Here is a 17,419-nt window from a genome sequence, read left to right as displayed (position 1 = left end):
TGATTAAACACAGATCCACTTGCATATAAATCAAATCATGTTTGTCTTTTATTTTGCATTTTCGACAAAAAAAATCCTGTAACTGTTAGATGTATTTTTCTTTGCGAGTAGACTGCATTCCAATTTTCAAACACTTCATCACTTGTTCTGTGACATTCAGTTCATAAATTTGCAAAAAAAAGAGAGTTTTATTTGTATCTAAAACCTATGCTCCATCGTAGAATGACACGCTCTTTTCATTAATCGATACTAATTATATGATGTCCGTCGTAAATTCGATAGTTATTTGTTCTCGCTGAGCATCGTTATTTCTTTTAATTGTCCGCCATCTTGGATCACGTTAACAACATGTGTACAACGAACGTAAAGTCGTATATGTCCGACTACTTTCGCGAACCAATGGTTAAGTATGATGTCGTTCGGCCATTTTCACGGAACACCGCCGATCGCGATGCTGGTTATAGACGCTTGCATTACTGTCTATTCTGGGGCGTATGAAATTCCAACCATCGGAGCGACCTAGATCGGTCAGGGGCGATAATAATAGCCAGGGATATAAATACGCGCATGAATAAATATTGCTTTCGGCTCTTTTATCATCGTCGAAAAAAACGAAAATAAAAAAAATACGTTTTCAGAAATCGCAATAAATTTTTTTGGGTCGGGGGGGTAAAAAGTGGGTCGGTCGGTAAAGGGCAAACAAACTCAATTTTAATTTAGGCCTAATATATAAAATTTGTTTACCTTTCAATATCTTGCATTTTACATCTTTAGTTCAATGCTATTTCAATTAACTGAACAGCTTGACAAACATAATAAAGCAGAATATGCATATGAATCTGATTATACACAGATCCACTTTCATATAAATCAAATCATGTTTGTCTATTTCCATGTTGGAAAGATCCTCTTCTAAATTGTTTTACTTCGCAAGAAGACTGAACTCCCTATTTGCAAACAGAAACACTGGTTTCCGTGACACAAATTCACTGTGCACATTTTTAAACAAAATATGTGTTTCTTGTATCTAAAATGTAGTCTTTTTCGTTGACAAACACATTTCATTATGCCTATCAAACTATATGATGTCAGTTGTTAATTCAATTGATATTTGTCATTTCAATAATCATAATTTTCGCTTCTCAACAGCGCCATTTGCATACGAAATACCAAACACATTTTATGAAACCGATTTTAATTGGAAGATTGGGAAACGACAGCCAATTATATCCCTCGTTTTAAAAATGCTTAGGCAGAATCTACCAGTGTAAAATGAAGGGGAGATTTCGCGGGCCGCAGATATATTAAGCATGTGTTCATTTTTGTGACCCCCGGGGCAGGGTCAAATTTGACCCCAGGGGCATAATTTGAACAAACTAAGTAGAAAACTATTAGATGTCACTACATACCGAATTTGGTAGCCCTAGGCCCTACGGTTATGGAAAAAAAGATTTTTAAAGTTTTAAAATAGGCTTTATATAAGCATTTGTTCAATTTTGTGACACCCGGGGCAGGGTCAAATTTAACCCCAGGGGCATAATTTGAAGAAATCTGGTAGAGGACTATTAGATGTCTCTACATACCCTATTTGATAACCCTAGGCCCAATGGTTACGGACGAAAAGATTTTGAAAGTTTTCACAAAATAGGCCTTATATAAGGAAATTTTCAATTTTGTGACCCCAAGAACGGGGTCAAATTTAACCCCAGGGGCATAATTTGAACAAATTTGAAAGAGTTTCATCCAAGGAACATTCCTGAGAAATTTCATCAGAATTGGACCAGTACTTTAGGAGAAGAAAATGTTTAAAGAAAAAATAAACGCACGGACGCACGCACGACGGACACAGGACCATGACATAAGGGCTGGCCTCTGGCCAGTGGAGCTAAAAATTGACAAAAAATCTGTTTTAACTTTATGGTAGGTGAAACACAGAACTCTTTTAAATCACGCATTTAAGGTGTTCTCAGAAATGGTTTACACAAGGGACAGATTGAGGATGATTTTGGTAGAATTATATTGCCTGTACGAACTTCAACATTGTTGAAAAGGCATACAAACTTGATCGGTGTATTATATGCTATAGTATTATCAATGGCCAATTGTTGCAAGAGCATTTACACACAATAGCATACGAGATTGAAACGTAAGAATGTGTATATTGGATATTGTGTAATCCAATTAAAATCACATTCTTATGAAATATTTGTAATATTTAAATTTTCATTTTAACTTATTTAATAATTTGAATTAATCATGATTAATAAAGTTTTAATTAATTTCAATTAACAAAATTTTATAATTACTATTGCATATTGTTTAAAATAACTAGTGCATATTGTTTAAAATAACTATTGCATATTGTTTAAAATAACTAGTGCATATTGTTTAAAATAACTATTGCATATTGTTTAAAATAACTATTGCATATTTTTTAGAATAACTTTAATATATTGTTAGAAATACTTAAAGAATTAAGAAACTCATTAAGCCCAGTTTTTACAAAACCGTATCGGTACACTTTTTGTGCCAGGTGAGCTACAAACTCTATCATATTGAACTGAGGAGCTGCGCCATGAGCGCATGATACGCCCGTCGTTCGCCAATGAAGTAGTAAGGTAATAAATAACCCTTTGAATCATTTTTTTACTTCAGTTTATTTGTATTTGAATACATGGTTTATTTTATAAGTACATGAGCATGGAGCGCCGTCTCCTTGACATTCATACCATATCTTTTTTTGAGTATATGTATGCATTTCTTTAGAGGATATGGAGTTGAAGTAAACCTGTTATAGATATTTTGACCAATAATAAAAGAGAAATGTAGATGGGTAAGTGGTAGTGTACAATCGGAATAGAAAAAAGCTCACCTTGTTCAATTTTTCAGGGATACTAAAAAAAAAAAAAAAAAAATCCATCGAAGGATATTTGAGCTACAGTAGGACATTCAATGAAATCACGAAATTTTGACGAACAAAGTCCCATAACTCTGGAACGACAATTCAGAATTCCGTCAAAACGAAAGGGGATCAGGGTTTATCAATATTAAGATTGTGTTAAAATTTGAAGAAAATCTGTCAAAGGATATTTGACGTAGCGTACGACATTAACAGACGGACGGACGGACGGCTACGGTAGGACATTCAATGAAATCACGAAATTTTGACGAACAAAGTCCCATAACTCTGGAACGACAATTCAGAATTCCGTCAAAAACGAAAGGGGATCAGGGTTTATCAATATTAAGATTGTGTTGAAATTTGAAAAAAATCCATCGAAGGATATTTGAGCTACAGTAGGACATTCAATGAAATCACGAAATTTTGACGAACAAAGTCCCATAACTCTGGAACGACAATTCAGAATTCCGTCAAAAACGAAAGGGGATCAGGGTTTATCAATATTAAGATTGTGTTAAAATTTGAAGAAAATCTGTCAAAGGATATTTGACGTAGCGTACGACATTAACAGACGGACGGACAGACGGACGGACGGACAGACGGACGGACGGACGGACAGACGCGGGGTATACCATAATACGTCCCGTCATAGACGGGCGTATAAAAACTACCTTGATGTACTATAAGAAAACAGCTTAGCTAAGAGAAAGAGTAGCACATTCCAATCTTAATTGTTAACCAAATCAAGAACGCAAACGTAAGCAGTGGAAACTTCCAGAAAGTTCCATGACTAAGGGTTAACAGCTTTGACCCGAACAAATATAAACAAGGGACAAAATTGTCACAAAACCAGGTTTTCATTGTGAAAAAAAAATCTGATAAAGGGAGAAAACTCAAACTGAACTTTTGAAATGAACAAACAAAATAAACCCCCTTTGTAAGTTTGTTTTTAAAAAAAATCTATTTTTAGTCGTGGCGACCTTGACATTGGAGATATTGACGTGATTCTTTCGTGCGACACACCGTCCCATGATGGTGAACAAATGTGCCAAATGATTTTAAAATCTCACAATGAATGACATAGTTATGGCCAGGACAAGCTCATTTATGGCCATTTTTTACCTTTGAACTCAAAGTGTGACCTTGACCTTGGAGATATCGACGTAATTATTTCGCGCGACACACCGTCCAATGATGGTGAACAAATGTGCCAAATGATTTTAAAATCTGACAATGAACGACATAGTTATGGCCCGGACAAGCTTGTTCCGCCCGCCCGCCAGCCAGCCAGCCAGCCAGCCAGCCCGCCCGCATTCGCCAATCTAATAACCAGTTTTTTCCTTCGGAAAACCTGGTTAAAAAGTAGGTGAATCAGCGTACCACGTGAGACCAGGTGAGAAACGTATTTGGAAAAGTCTGATCAAATTTCAGAAAGTAGCCACCGTAAGAATATTTAAGAAAACGCTTTGCGCGACTTGAGCACAATGTTTTTGGATATATTACAGGTGAGCTGTTGCTACTTATTTATTTTCAAACCTAAATTATTGTTTGCTGCAAATAAATATATTCATACTTAAATTATTGTTTACTACTTTAATTTGTTTCAGCTACATTCAATGTAGAGTATTTAGGAAAGTTGTTTGACTGCATAATATCCAAATAAATATATATTGTGTATTTATGATAATTGCTATTTTATAAGTATCATATTAGTAAAACAAATAGTACTGTTTTCTCATAAATAAATAATTTCTTTATTTTAGGATTTGATAAAACAATGTTAACGCTTGAAAACTGTTAGTGAAATTGAATAATATTCTGTGTGATTTATTAATATATAATAAGAATCAATATCGTTGCATATGTACGTATATATTATAAATGATATTTATGCATGTGAATATTTATCTTGTTTTAATAAATTAACACAATGTTTTTGGATATATTACAGAGAATAAAATGGGCTGTTTATATAATCGACTTCTTTAATTATTTACATCTATTATGGATCAAAGAATATTAGCGCTTAACGCTAATTCGCATAGGTCGAAGAATGGTAGCATTTAATGCTAACTGAAAATGAAATACGATAGAAATAACATTCACTAAGACCGCAATGGACAGAATAATTAATTATTAAGAACTAAATAAATTATCGTACGTAAATGAAGATCCCGTTACCACTTACGTTAAATGGGAATAATGAAAACCTCAAGGAACATTTAAATATATATATAGAGTAAAAGTATGTACGATATCTGGATTAAAAAAACATGTTGTTTTGCCCTATATATTTTGGAATAATGTTTTTCTCTCTATGTATGGTGAATTATAGTGTTAAAACTTGATTTTGTACTGTTACTTGCTAAGCATTGAAATTTCTCCCTTTTCCCCTTTCACGCATGAATTCCCCCCGCACCCCCCCCTCAGGGGACCCGAACCATTTCCCCCAAAACTGAAAAAAAAACCATGGGGCTAGTAGGCTCTGCATTTACTAGCCCAAATGGGCTAGTTGAAAAAAAGTTAGTGTTAAGCCCTGAGAATATCATTAAATTTCACTATGTGTCAAATGTTTATTTTGGTTGAGTATGATTCCAGCTACATCAGCAGATTATTTCAGTTACACATGCCCTGCTTGTAAAACTATGAGATCTTCATCTTTTCAAAATAAACCTACATTCATTAAATCTGTCTTAGCAGGAGACTTTATTTAAACGCCAAAATATGCATGCAGAATTTGATTTTTGATAAAACAATATTTATTACTTTATCTATCAGATTTCTTTTATATACCATCATATTTCTTGAAATTTCTTGAGATTGTATTAATATTAAAGATTGTGACACAGGAAATACACAGGCCTACCATGATGGCAGGGCTTATAAACGAGCTCTTCTGTAGGAAAACCGGGCTTAATGCATGTGCTTACAGTATCATCCCAGATTAGCATGTGCTATCTGCATTAAGCATTATTCCAAGTTGTCCCAAAGTGGGACTCAATGAGGAGAGATCAAAAGTGTGAACGCCCAAGAAACCCTTTTGTTACACCCACTGTAAGCATCTCAGTTGACAGTTTTATCAGTAATGATCAACAAGCTGATTGACCAGATTATGTTAAACCCCTCTGTGCATGTGAAACTGTGGGAATCCAAGTACACATGCTGCTGTGAGCACCTTCTTACAATAGTTTTCTGTATGAGCAGCCTCTCTCTAGGTAAAAAACTGGGCTTAATGCACATGTGTACAGTGTCATCCCAGATTAACCTGTGCCAGTGCTCACTCTGGCCTTCAGAAAATAATAGCCATAATTTTTTTCCTTAAAAAAATAATAGCCAAAACATATGCGGACTTTTCCGCAAAACGGTACTGAAGGCAAAAAAAAAAAAGAAAAACAATGAATCTCATTTTATCTATGTTTTATGAAATGTATATCTATTGGTTTTAAGTTATAATTTAAATATATACTTAAAAACAAGCATAATATCAGTGTGTCATTTTCTTATAAAATATTATCATGGCTTTACAATAAAGAATACATTCAATGTTGTGGGTGTGACTTAACAAACCAGATCTAAGCTCCAGTTACATACACATAAGAATTAAGGGCAGAGGCCCCAACCCACCCAGAGCCCTGGGCTATACTATTTTTTATAGTTTTTCCAATTGCAATTTTTGGTGAATACAACTCGAAATATTATCAACCACACCTTCCGTATCACCGCATGTGTATTCGTCATTCTATTTTTGCTATTATGAACTTCGAAAATAAATCATAATCGACGAAAAAATACAGAATCCGAAAACGGTAATCCGAAAAATTGTACGCGTTTTGCACATGAAATATGCATAATATAAAATATTAATATGCATAATCTAAAATGTGCATATCGTTCGACTACTTTATCTCTTTATACGACGTTTGCCATCGGCCGCAATATTGTAGGCAGAGGCCAATATCAATTGTAAATGATTTATTCCATCAATTAACGTCACAGCGCGTGAGTTAAAATACACCACCTCAGTGTAATTCCAAACACGTGTTTGCTGGCCATGGAATATGCCGGGTCCCTTTGAATTGGAAAAACCAGGTTACCTGGTTAAAAATTGAAATCATTATGTTAAAGCAGACGACAACAGCGGTAATTACGGGGATAATTAGTTGATGGCGATTAAATAATTATTTCATCAAGCAATGTTCAGCGTAATCTAATTGCAGAAAAAACGGCGTGAAAAACTAAACCAGCCGACAATATAAGCGGCGATTTCATGACGATTAAATAATAATTGGCGAATATTTATCAAAGATCTAACAGTTACCGATAATTGGTAAAGCAAGGGGAGATTAAAAACGTTTTTTCCGAAATATATCACTGCTGTCGGACACTGATTGAGAAAAACGCTCCAGGCCACAATGTCGCAAAAGTTATTGACGCGTGTATGACAATACACAGGGTCGAGTGTGTGTGTACACAGGTAATCTCGTTTATCGATTTTCCTGCTTGATGGACCGATTTGCAGGCGTTTCGCATTCGCCGGACAACATTAAGAGGCAATTTGTTTTTTGATGTAGGAGGATAAAATAATCGCCATTTTTTCTAGACAATTTTAAGAAATAATAGCCAGTTGGATAAAATAATCGCCATTGGCGATAATGTCTGGCAGCAGCGTGAGCACTGCTGTGCAGTCCTGGCTAATCAGGGACACCACTTTTTGCTGTTATAGAATTTAAAGTTTAAAGAAAGTCTCTTCTAAACAAAAATCCAGTTTAGGCGGACAATGCAATCTCTTATTAATCTTAGCGGACTTCACAGGACAACACTTTATGCACATGCATTAAGTCTGGTTTTCCTACTGCATAACTCACATCTACTATACAACACTATTTCAAAATAATCAATCAATTCCTTAGGAAATATCTCTTTTCAAGCAGTTATCTTAAATTATTAATCTTCAATATAATGTACACATGAGTATTAATCATCAATTGTTAATGTATAACTAATATGCATTCATCTGAAAAATCCATCGATTTTCGTTCCTGTTTTTCTATCAAGTGAAAACAGACAGCTTTCAGTCGAGTGTACAGAACACTTTATGTTGCATATAATATGAAGGATACTTCACAAGCGTACAAGAATACTTCTAAGATCTGGATTTAAATGATCAAAATGATAATTTTAAAACGTTGAACTAAGATATACCTCCAAAATGCTGGATCATTTGACTGATATTTGTCAAAAACAATATTCAGGACATGCATCTTCAAAATCAATTATGTACAGAATAATAAAACTAAAAATAATAATAACGCTCAAGAAATTTCACATGACTGGGCAAAGAACGCAATTCAAAATTGTATGTGCAATATGCATTTTACACATAACAAACCTCCAGACAAATACAGCCCTTTTGCACAGAATGGCAACATCATGCACATAAACAAAAACACAAGGGCAGGATATTGGACAATTACTTCAAAGAGTTGTTTCCTTTGCTGTTTTTCCCCACAACAATAACATCGTCATAAATTTAACTTGATTATGTCTATAAAAAAAAAAAAACATCCATTACAACAGTTTATCTTGTCTTTCACCGATGCCAAAACAAATTTGCAAAGAGATCAACAAAACAAGAGATGTGTTTGTCAGAAACACAATGCCCACTAATGTGCCGCTTTGAAATTTTTTTTCAATATATCATTTGGCAGGTTTGAAAATAATCTCCATTTCAAAGCTTAATGCTTTCCTTGGATTGTATTTTTTGACTTCTGACCTTGAAGGATGACCTTGACCTTTCACCACTCTAAATGTACTGCTTCATGAGATACACATGCATGTCAAGTTGCTATCTTCAATATTGCAAAAGTTATGGCCAATGTTAAAGTTTTCAGGCAGGCAGGCGGGCAGGCAAACAGGCAGGCAGGCAGGCAGGCAGGCAGGCAGGAAGACAGACAGACAGACAGACAGACAGACAGACAGACAGACAGACAGACAGACAGACAGACAGACAGACAGACAGACAGACAGACAGACAGACAGACAGACAGACAGACAGACAGACAGACAGACAGACAGACAGACAGACAGACAGACAGACAGACAGACAGACAGACAGACAGACAGACAGACAGACAGACAGACAGACAGACAGACAGACAGACAGACAAACAGTTCAACTGCTATATGCCACCCTACCGGGAGCATAAAAACTTGAATGCCAAAGGCTGCCAAGAGATGAGCTATGCCGAGGCCGTGAAGGTGGGGGCAAAAAAGTAAACCAGACAAACATCTCGAATCAACAACCACCAATTTTAAACCAGGCCATCAACCAGTTGATCAAAACTTTGCAAGCACTAAAAGGAAAAGACGGTTTATAGGTATCACAAATAGACACCAATGACGCAAACAAAAGAAAATTAAACAAGAGATGTGTTTGTCAAAAACACAATGCCCCCCCTATTGCGCTGCTTTGAAGCCATAAATTTGACCTTTGACCTTGATCTTTTACCACTAAATATTTGCAGCTCCATGAGATACACATGCATGCCAAATATCAAGTTGCTATCTTGAATATTGCAAAAGTTATAAAGAAGGTTAAAGTTTTGGTTAAAGTTTTTGAATTTGTTTTTTGACCTTTGACCTTGAAGGATGACCTTGACCTTTCACCACTCAAAATGTGCAGCTCCATGAGATACACATGCATGCCAAATATCAAGTTGCTATAGCACTTAAAGAAATGCAAAATAACAAAAGTCCAGGATCTGATGGCATCACAGTCGAATTTTATAAAATATTCTGGAACGATATTAAAACACATTTAATTAATTCACTTAACTATTCATTTAACAACAAAAACCTAACTACGCTACAAAAACAAGGTATAATATCACTCATTCCAAAACCTGGAAAAAACCTAGAATCCTTATCAAACTGGCGCCCGATTAGTCTACTTAACAATGATTATAAAATTGCAACTAAAAGTATATCAAACAGAATAAAAAAAGTATTACCATCAGTCATTTCAAGATCTCAATATGGTTTTATTAAAGGACGATACATTGGTGAAAATGTACGTCTTATACAAGAATGCATAAATTATTTCAACCAACCAAACAATTCTGTCCTCATTTTCTTTGCAGACTTTGAAAAGGCTTTCGATTCACTAGACCATTCATTTATGTTCTCTTGCTTAGAAAATATGAATTTCGGTGAAAGTCTAATTAAATGGGTAAAACTATTTTATACCGATATTAACAGTTTAATCATTAACAATGGCTTCTTCTCAAACAGTTTTAACATCGAACGAGGGGTACGACAAGGATGTCCACTCTCATCCTCACTATTTATTATATGCATCGAGTATCTATCACACTATATCCAATCAAATAAACATATAAATGTTTATCGCTAGAACCCGACGAAGAAATTAAACAGTCCCTATTTGCTGACGACGCAACTTATTTTTTAAATGACAATATTGACTCATTCAATAATCTTATAGAATCGCTTACCCTTTTTGGAATGGCATCGGGTCTTAAACTTAACAAAAGTAAATGCACTGTGCTACGAGTAGGTAAAATTAAACAAAGTAGTATTCAACTTAAAAAAGAAATGAAATTCCACTGGACATCAGATGAAGCAACAACGTTAGAAATAACCTTTACAAACAATGAAAATGAAACAGTTCTAAAAAACATACTGCCTAAATTACAAAAATTGTTTAAAATCATGGCAGCATCGTAAACTTACACTAATCGGAAAAAACACGGTGTTGAAAACATTTGCACTCCCTAAATTAATTTATACACTAACAGTTCTCCCAAACCCACCAAATGATATTATAAAAGATATACAATCAGAAATATTTAATTTCATATGGGACGGTAAACCTGATAAAATTAAGCGAACTCAGTTAATTCAATCTGTAGAAAATGGAGGAATCCAATTAACGGACATCGACTCATTCTTGAATGCAATCAAATGCAGCTGGGTTAAAAGATATCTAGATAATACAGTACAGCCAAAGCGGCACAAACATAATCCGCGGCTACGCCACGGCCAGATTATTAGTCCGCGGCGGCCGAATCGTGTGTTCACGCGGCGTATCGCCGTGGCACTCGGCATCGATCCGCGCAACGACGCCGAGTCTGTATTAACCTCGCGTACTTTCGCGGAGTAAATCCGCCGCAAACGTACGCGGCGGATCGAGTGAAAAGATATCCACCTACATGTACATACATGTATGTGTAGCGTAGAATTAATTACGCGCAACTGTTTATGTTTCGTTCGATTATCATTATTATATTTGTAATCCGAAACACACTTCCGAATTTTAATGCTAACGCGTCCTTTGGCAAATTCTAGCGTAAAAATAAAAAGTGCTAAAATATCCTTTGTTTCATAAAAAGCGCGCGAAAATTATGCAGACATGTAGAACGTCGTTTGGAAAGTTTGGGTGTATTTTGTGTTGTTTAAATACATGAACATCACGTCAGGCGTATTAAATCGCGTGTTCAGTGGAGAAAAAAACGCCCCGATTAGACGTTATTTCATCATCTCTATAAATAGTAACAAATGCCCAAATGCATTTGATACTTAAGGAAATATCGAGAATGTTTGTGTATCGTAAATATTTACCAGCATTTGCTTTAAAACTGGAATATACGGGATTATCGGGTAATTAGTAGCGATATTAATCGATAATATGAACAAAATAAAACGTGTTTATATATGCATATTCAAACAATAGTTATAATAAGCTGATAATTAACAAAACTACAAATACGTCGTCACCGTCTTGATTATTGATGTGGCTTCAAACTGCTAATTTTCTCAGCTAAAATATAATAGCGGAATCAACATGCAATTAATTTATAAATCCACCATATGCTGGAGCCTTGACCACTTGTATGTGCGAAAACATAATTACGTGACCTTGTTTATGTGTGAAATACATACGCTTCGGGCGGGAAACAAACTTAATAATTGGCCAGACACATTAACTATGCTTACATGTATATGCTAATACAATCCGAGCACAATATATTTATTATGATTTTAATTATTATTATAATTGTTCTTTCAAAATTTGTTAACTACATGTAACTAATAATTAAAAAAAATAAAATATTTCATGATCGCATCGACTCGGCATCATGTCGCGGACCGCGGCATGCCTCGGCGGACAGATGCGAAGTTTCGCGGCGAAATGCGACTTGCCGCCGCATACTGACGCGGCTTCAACGACTGACGCGGCATCGACTCGTTTCGCCTTGCCGCCGCGGATTGCGAAATACGTTTGTTCCGCTTTGGCTGTACTGTACCAATACAAGTAAATGGAAATTCACAGAAAACATACTTGCAAAACAAAACAAAACAAACAAAATATTTTACAAACTACAAATTAAACACCCTGCAGAAAACTCCAAGATTCAAAATAAATGGCAAAGCCTTCTTCGAGAACAAGAATTTAATTGGAAACAAATATTTATCATGCCATATAAAACAACTATTGATAGCACACTGAGAAATTTTCAATATAAATATGTTCATAGAATAATAGCTACAAATAAATACCTTATTAAATGCAACGTATCCAACACAAATTTATGTGATATATGCAGCGAGCACATTGAAACAATAGAACACCTTTTCTGGGAGTGCAAACATATTCAAATTCTATGGAACCAGTTAACAACATTTCTAGAGAACCAACAATTAAAATTAAAACTGTCTCTCTTAAATATCAGTTTCGGTGTGAATAATTTTAAAATACCAGAAATTAACAACACTGTGAACCACATTATCATTTTAATGAAATATTTTATATTTAGCTTCAAATACAAAAAACAAATACCTACTTTCAACTGTTTTATAAACTATTTAAAACTAAAGATCCAAATTGAAAAAGAAATAGCCCTCAATAATAGTAAACTTCATATTTTTGAACAAAAATGGAAACGCATAAACTTTCATAACCCAATCCAGTTGTCTTCTTCTTAACTCTACGCAACTCATCTATAGGATTGATTATTACATTTAAAAATAACAGCATACACCACATGCAACCAAAGCAAAAAAAACAAAACAGTATATCCTAGCATATCATGTATAATATGTGTTTGACATAATTACTGTTGTATTATATGTATGTTTTATATTGAATAAAAAAAAAAAAAGGTGCTATCTTGAATATTGCAAAAGTTATGGCCAAGGTTAAAGTTTTTGTTAAAGTTTGGGACACACATACAATGACAGACAGGCCCAAAACAATATACCCCCGATTTGATCCGGGGGCATAAAAAGAAGTGGAAAGGGGTAAGAACACAGTTTTAAATCTTTCCAACAAAGTTATCAACAATACAGAATAAAGACTATTGGGGAAAGGTATGAAGTTCTGTCCCACACCTAAAACTATTGATACAGTTCAGCTTAAACATGATGTGTTTGAATTAACTAGAAAATTAAGCCTTAAGGAATATTTCGGAAGCTGTGAAGACACCACTATAATAGATGAATAAACATCTGAAGACCAACTGCAAATACCAAACAAAAGGAAACTCCACATTTATTCCACCTGCGGGGCGGGGCGAGATACAGTATTAGACTTTTACTTAGATGCCATAACCAGGGGTTTCGTTGTCGATCGCCATTGGCGCCAAATGGTTCTAAATTTTTAAAAGTGGCTCCAATTTTTTAAGTGGCGAATTAAAAAAAATTCGGTAAAATCCTATCTGAAAATGTATACTGTGAATCGAAAGCACGCGACCGAGCATTAGCGGCCAGCGTCTGTCATTTGTAAATATTGATTTACGACGATGTAAGCGACCTACAGTGCAGAGTATATATTGAAATCACTGAAGCGTGTAAGTATTACAAACGGTGTTTTTACCTCTATTGTCAAGTCTTATGGGGGTTATTATCGGATTAACGGTAACTTTATGATATTGAGCAATAAATTAAGTAACATGGGGACAAACTGTCACGACGATCAATAATGATTATTAGGGCCGCTACTTCTTTAAGCAAAACCATGGCATGGGGCTGGCAATTTAAAGCATTTAATTTCTCAAAAAAAATATAAAAAAATTGTTCCAACAGGTATTTGAGAGCATTTCTGTTTAATAGTTTCATTATTTTACTGTTCTGGGAAGGATATAATTTGATTAAGATACCAACAATTTCTGAAATAAAAAGTATATCGTTCACTCGATGTACTATATTTCGGATATGTTAAAATTCGGACATTTAAAGATAGGGACATGTATGTGTTGGTTTGTTGTTGATAGTTTGTAAAAATATTTTTTTATGTTATTTCAGGCAACTAGAATGGATGGTGGCAATTATCTGGGCCATTCTGTCAGGAAAAAGGCGTGAAAAACATTCATTTAATTGAACCTGGAAATCATCCACCACTAACAGAAAACGTTTTAACAACAGAAGCAGATGTATATTATGTCCAAATGACCAAATATAACTGTTTAAACAATTTGAAGTGAGATGATTTATTTTCTGATGTTTTCTTTTTCTTTTTCCCTTTCAAATGATGTACATTTTTCTATGTTTAAATAATTAATTTTGAAACATTTATGCAGCATAATGTTTAAAGCATTGATGTTAACATTATTATATTATTTTGGTTATCTGTGTTGTTATCAAGTTAAAAAAATATTATTTATATACAAATAAAGCTTATTAAGACTTTTGAAGGTATGACTTACAAAGGTACTTATTGTTTTTTTATGTAATAACATACTTTTTAAAGTGATAATATAGTCAATGACATTAATGTAGTAAGGTTTCTTTAAATGACTGTTCTTATTAATAAGGTTGGAATAACCGACAGTTTTCACGCCGCGAAAAAGTGGCAACAACTTTTTTTGGGCCAGTGAAACCCCTGCATAACACATGAAATTTTAACCCTTTCCCACTTAAAAGCTAAGTAAAAATGGCCATGTGCAAACAACATAAAACCAGAACAGCCTGCGTGTACAACTCGCAGTTTGTTCAGGGTATATGATGTTTGCTGCTCATCAGTATCAAAGGGTTGGAACTGAAACCTTTATACCTTGGGTCTAGTCAGAAAGGCCTTTAATTAAATTTAACTTTCTAAGGGGACTTCAAATGCGTGAAAATACGTATCTAAGTGGTAAACGGCTAAACAAAGATCTTTTTATTTATCAAGCATGTAGAGCATATAATAAACGATAACACAGCCATAGTTTATACAATAAACCGCTCTGATAGGGAATACATGTAATTATTGAAACACTGACTCGTGAGTTTTTCACACCTTTATTGACACTATACAACAGATTAACACCAATTAGCTGTGAAGTGTTGTTTAACCTCTAATCGATTAAAATCAGATAAACGGGCGGATAAAGAAATCAACCTGAGATCTCCGCCAACTTTGAATTTTCTGAAAATACATGAAGTTGCATAACATGGATTTGAATCAGAAATGGAAGGTTAAAGAAACAAGAGGGCCTGAAAGGCCCAAAGTCGCTCACCTGAGATAACAAGATATTATTGGGAAAAATCTTCTGACCAAGTTTCATGAAGATCGGAAAATAAATGTGGCCTCTAGAGTGTAAACAAGGTTTTACTATAGCCATATAAGGAAAAATGCCCCGCCCCCTGGCAGCCATGTTTTTCAACCAACCGGCATCATTTTTGAACTCATCCAAGATATTATCAAGATGAATCTTCTGACCAAGTTTCATGAAGATCGGACAGTAAATGTGGCCTCTAGAGCTTTAACAAGATTTTACAATAGCCATATAAGGAAAATTGCCCCGCCCCTTGGAAGCCATGTTTTTCAAGCAAACATAATTATTTTCACACTAATCCAAGATATCATTGAGACCAATCTTCTGACCAAATTTCATGAAGACTGGACAATAAATGTGGCCTCTAGAGTGTTAACAAGGTTTTACTATAGCCATATAAGGAAAAATGCCCCGCCCCCTGGTATTCATGTTTTTAAAGCAACCAAAACCATTTTTGAACTCATCCAATATATCATTGGGACAAATCTTCTGACCAAGTTTCATGATGATCGGACAATAAAAGTGACCTCTAGAGTGTTAACAAGGTTTCACTATAGCCATATAAGGAAAAATGCCCCGCCCCCGTGGTGGCCATGTTTTTCAACCAACCGGCATAATTTTTGAAGTCTTCCAGGATATTATTGAGATGAATCTTGTGACCGAGTTTCATAAAGATCGGACTATAAATGTGGCCTCTAGAGTGTTAACAAGACTTTACTATAGCCATATATAGCCATATAAGAAAAAATGCCCCGCCACTTGGCAGCCATGTTTTTCAATCAAACGTAACCATTTTCAAACTCATCCAAAAGATCAATAAGACAAATCTTTTTACCATATTTCATGAAGATTGGGCAATAAATGTGGCCTCTACAGTGTTAACAAGGTTTTACTATAGCCATATAAGGAAAAATGCCCCGTCCCCTGGCAGCCATGTTTTTCAACCAACCTGCATCATTTTCGAACTCGTCCAAGATATTTATGGGATCAATCTTCTGACCAAGTTTCATAAAGATTAGACAATAAATGTGGCCTCTAGAGAATTAACAAGATTTTACTATAGCCATATAAGGAAAAAAGCCCCGCTCCTTGGCAGCCATATTTTTCAAGCAAAGGTTATCATTTTTGAACTCATCCTAGATATCATTGGGACAAATCTTCTGAGCAAGTTTCATGAAGATCGGAAAATTAACGTGACCTCTACAGTGTTAACAAGGTTTTACTATAGCCATATAAGGAAAAATGCCCCGCCCCCTGGCGGCCATGTTTTTCAACCAACCGGCATCATTTTCGAACTCGTCCAAGATATTATTGGGATAAATCTTCTGACCAAGTTTTATGAAGATCAGACAATAAATGTTGCCTCTACAGTGTTAACAAAATCTTACTATAGCCATATATAACCATATAAGGAAAAATGCCCCGCCCCTTGGCAGCCATGTTTTTCAAGCAAACGTAACCATTTTCGAACTCATCCAAGATATCATTGAGTCCAATCTTCTTACCAAATTTCATGAATATTGGACGATAAATGCGGCCTCTAGAGAGTTAACAAGTCAAATGTTGATGCTGCACGACGCACAACGGACAAAAGGCGATCACAAAAGCTCACCATGAGCACGTTGTGCTCAGGTGAGCTAAAAACGGGATCCAAGCACCCCTGGCGTTTTATTGGACACAGTGTTATAATGGACAGCACTATATTGGAGTTACAGTGTACCTATACACAAGAAAAGGCTTATCTCAAGGAAATTTTTCTTGCACGTAATTACCCAAAAGAGGTAATAGACAAAGCGCTCAAAAAAGTGCCTATGCTTTCTATGCAAGAGTGCACAAGAAGTTAGTGTTAAAGAGTCAGCTAATATTAAAAATATCCCATTTGTATGTACTAACAACCGTTCACTGCCCAACATTGGGAAAATTCTTAACAATTACTGGCATCTGCTTAAGTCTTCCCTTAATAAGA

General features: G+C 35.1%; 1 protein-coding gene and 1 long non-coding RNA gene across 5 annotated transcripts in view; one reads left to right on the top strand and one right to left on the bottom strand.

Annotated features, from left to right (window-relative positions):
• The window catches only part of LOC127876433 (uncharacterized), a 114,052-nt gene extending 109,814 nt beyond the window's left edge, over window positions 1–4,238 (top strand). The window contains exon 2 of the long non-coding RNA XR_008047854.1: window positions 3,756–4,238. This is a non-coding gene — a long non-coding RNA (uncharacterized LOC127876433). The remainder of the gene's footprint in view (window positions 1–3,755) is intronic.
• Window positions 1–17,419, bottom strand: part of LOC127876424 (semaphorin-2A-like) — a 169,280-nt gene that overhangs the window by 115,181 nt on the left and 36,680 nt on the right. The window lies entirely within an intron of this gene.

Source organism: Dreissena polymorpha, chromosome 4 (genome assembly GCF_020536995.1).
Source record: "Dreissena polymorpha isolate Duluth1 chromosome 4, UMN_Dpol_1.0, whole genome shotgun sequence".
Lineage (NCBI taxonomy): Eukaryota > Metazoa > Mollusca > Bivalvia > Myida > Dreissenidae > Dreissena > Dreissena polymorpha.
Note: the sequence above shows the minus strand (reverse complement) of the source record. Positions and strands in the feature narration are given on the sequence as shown.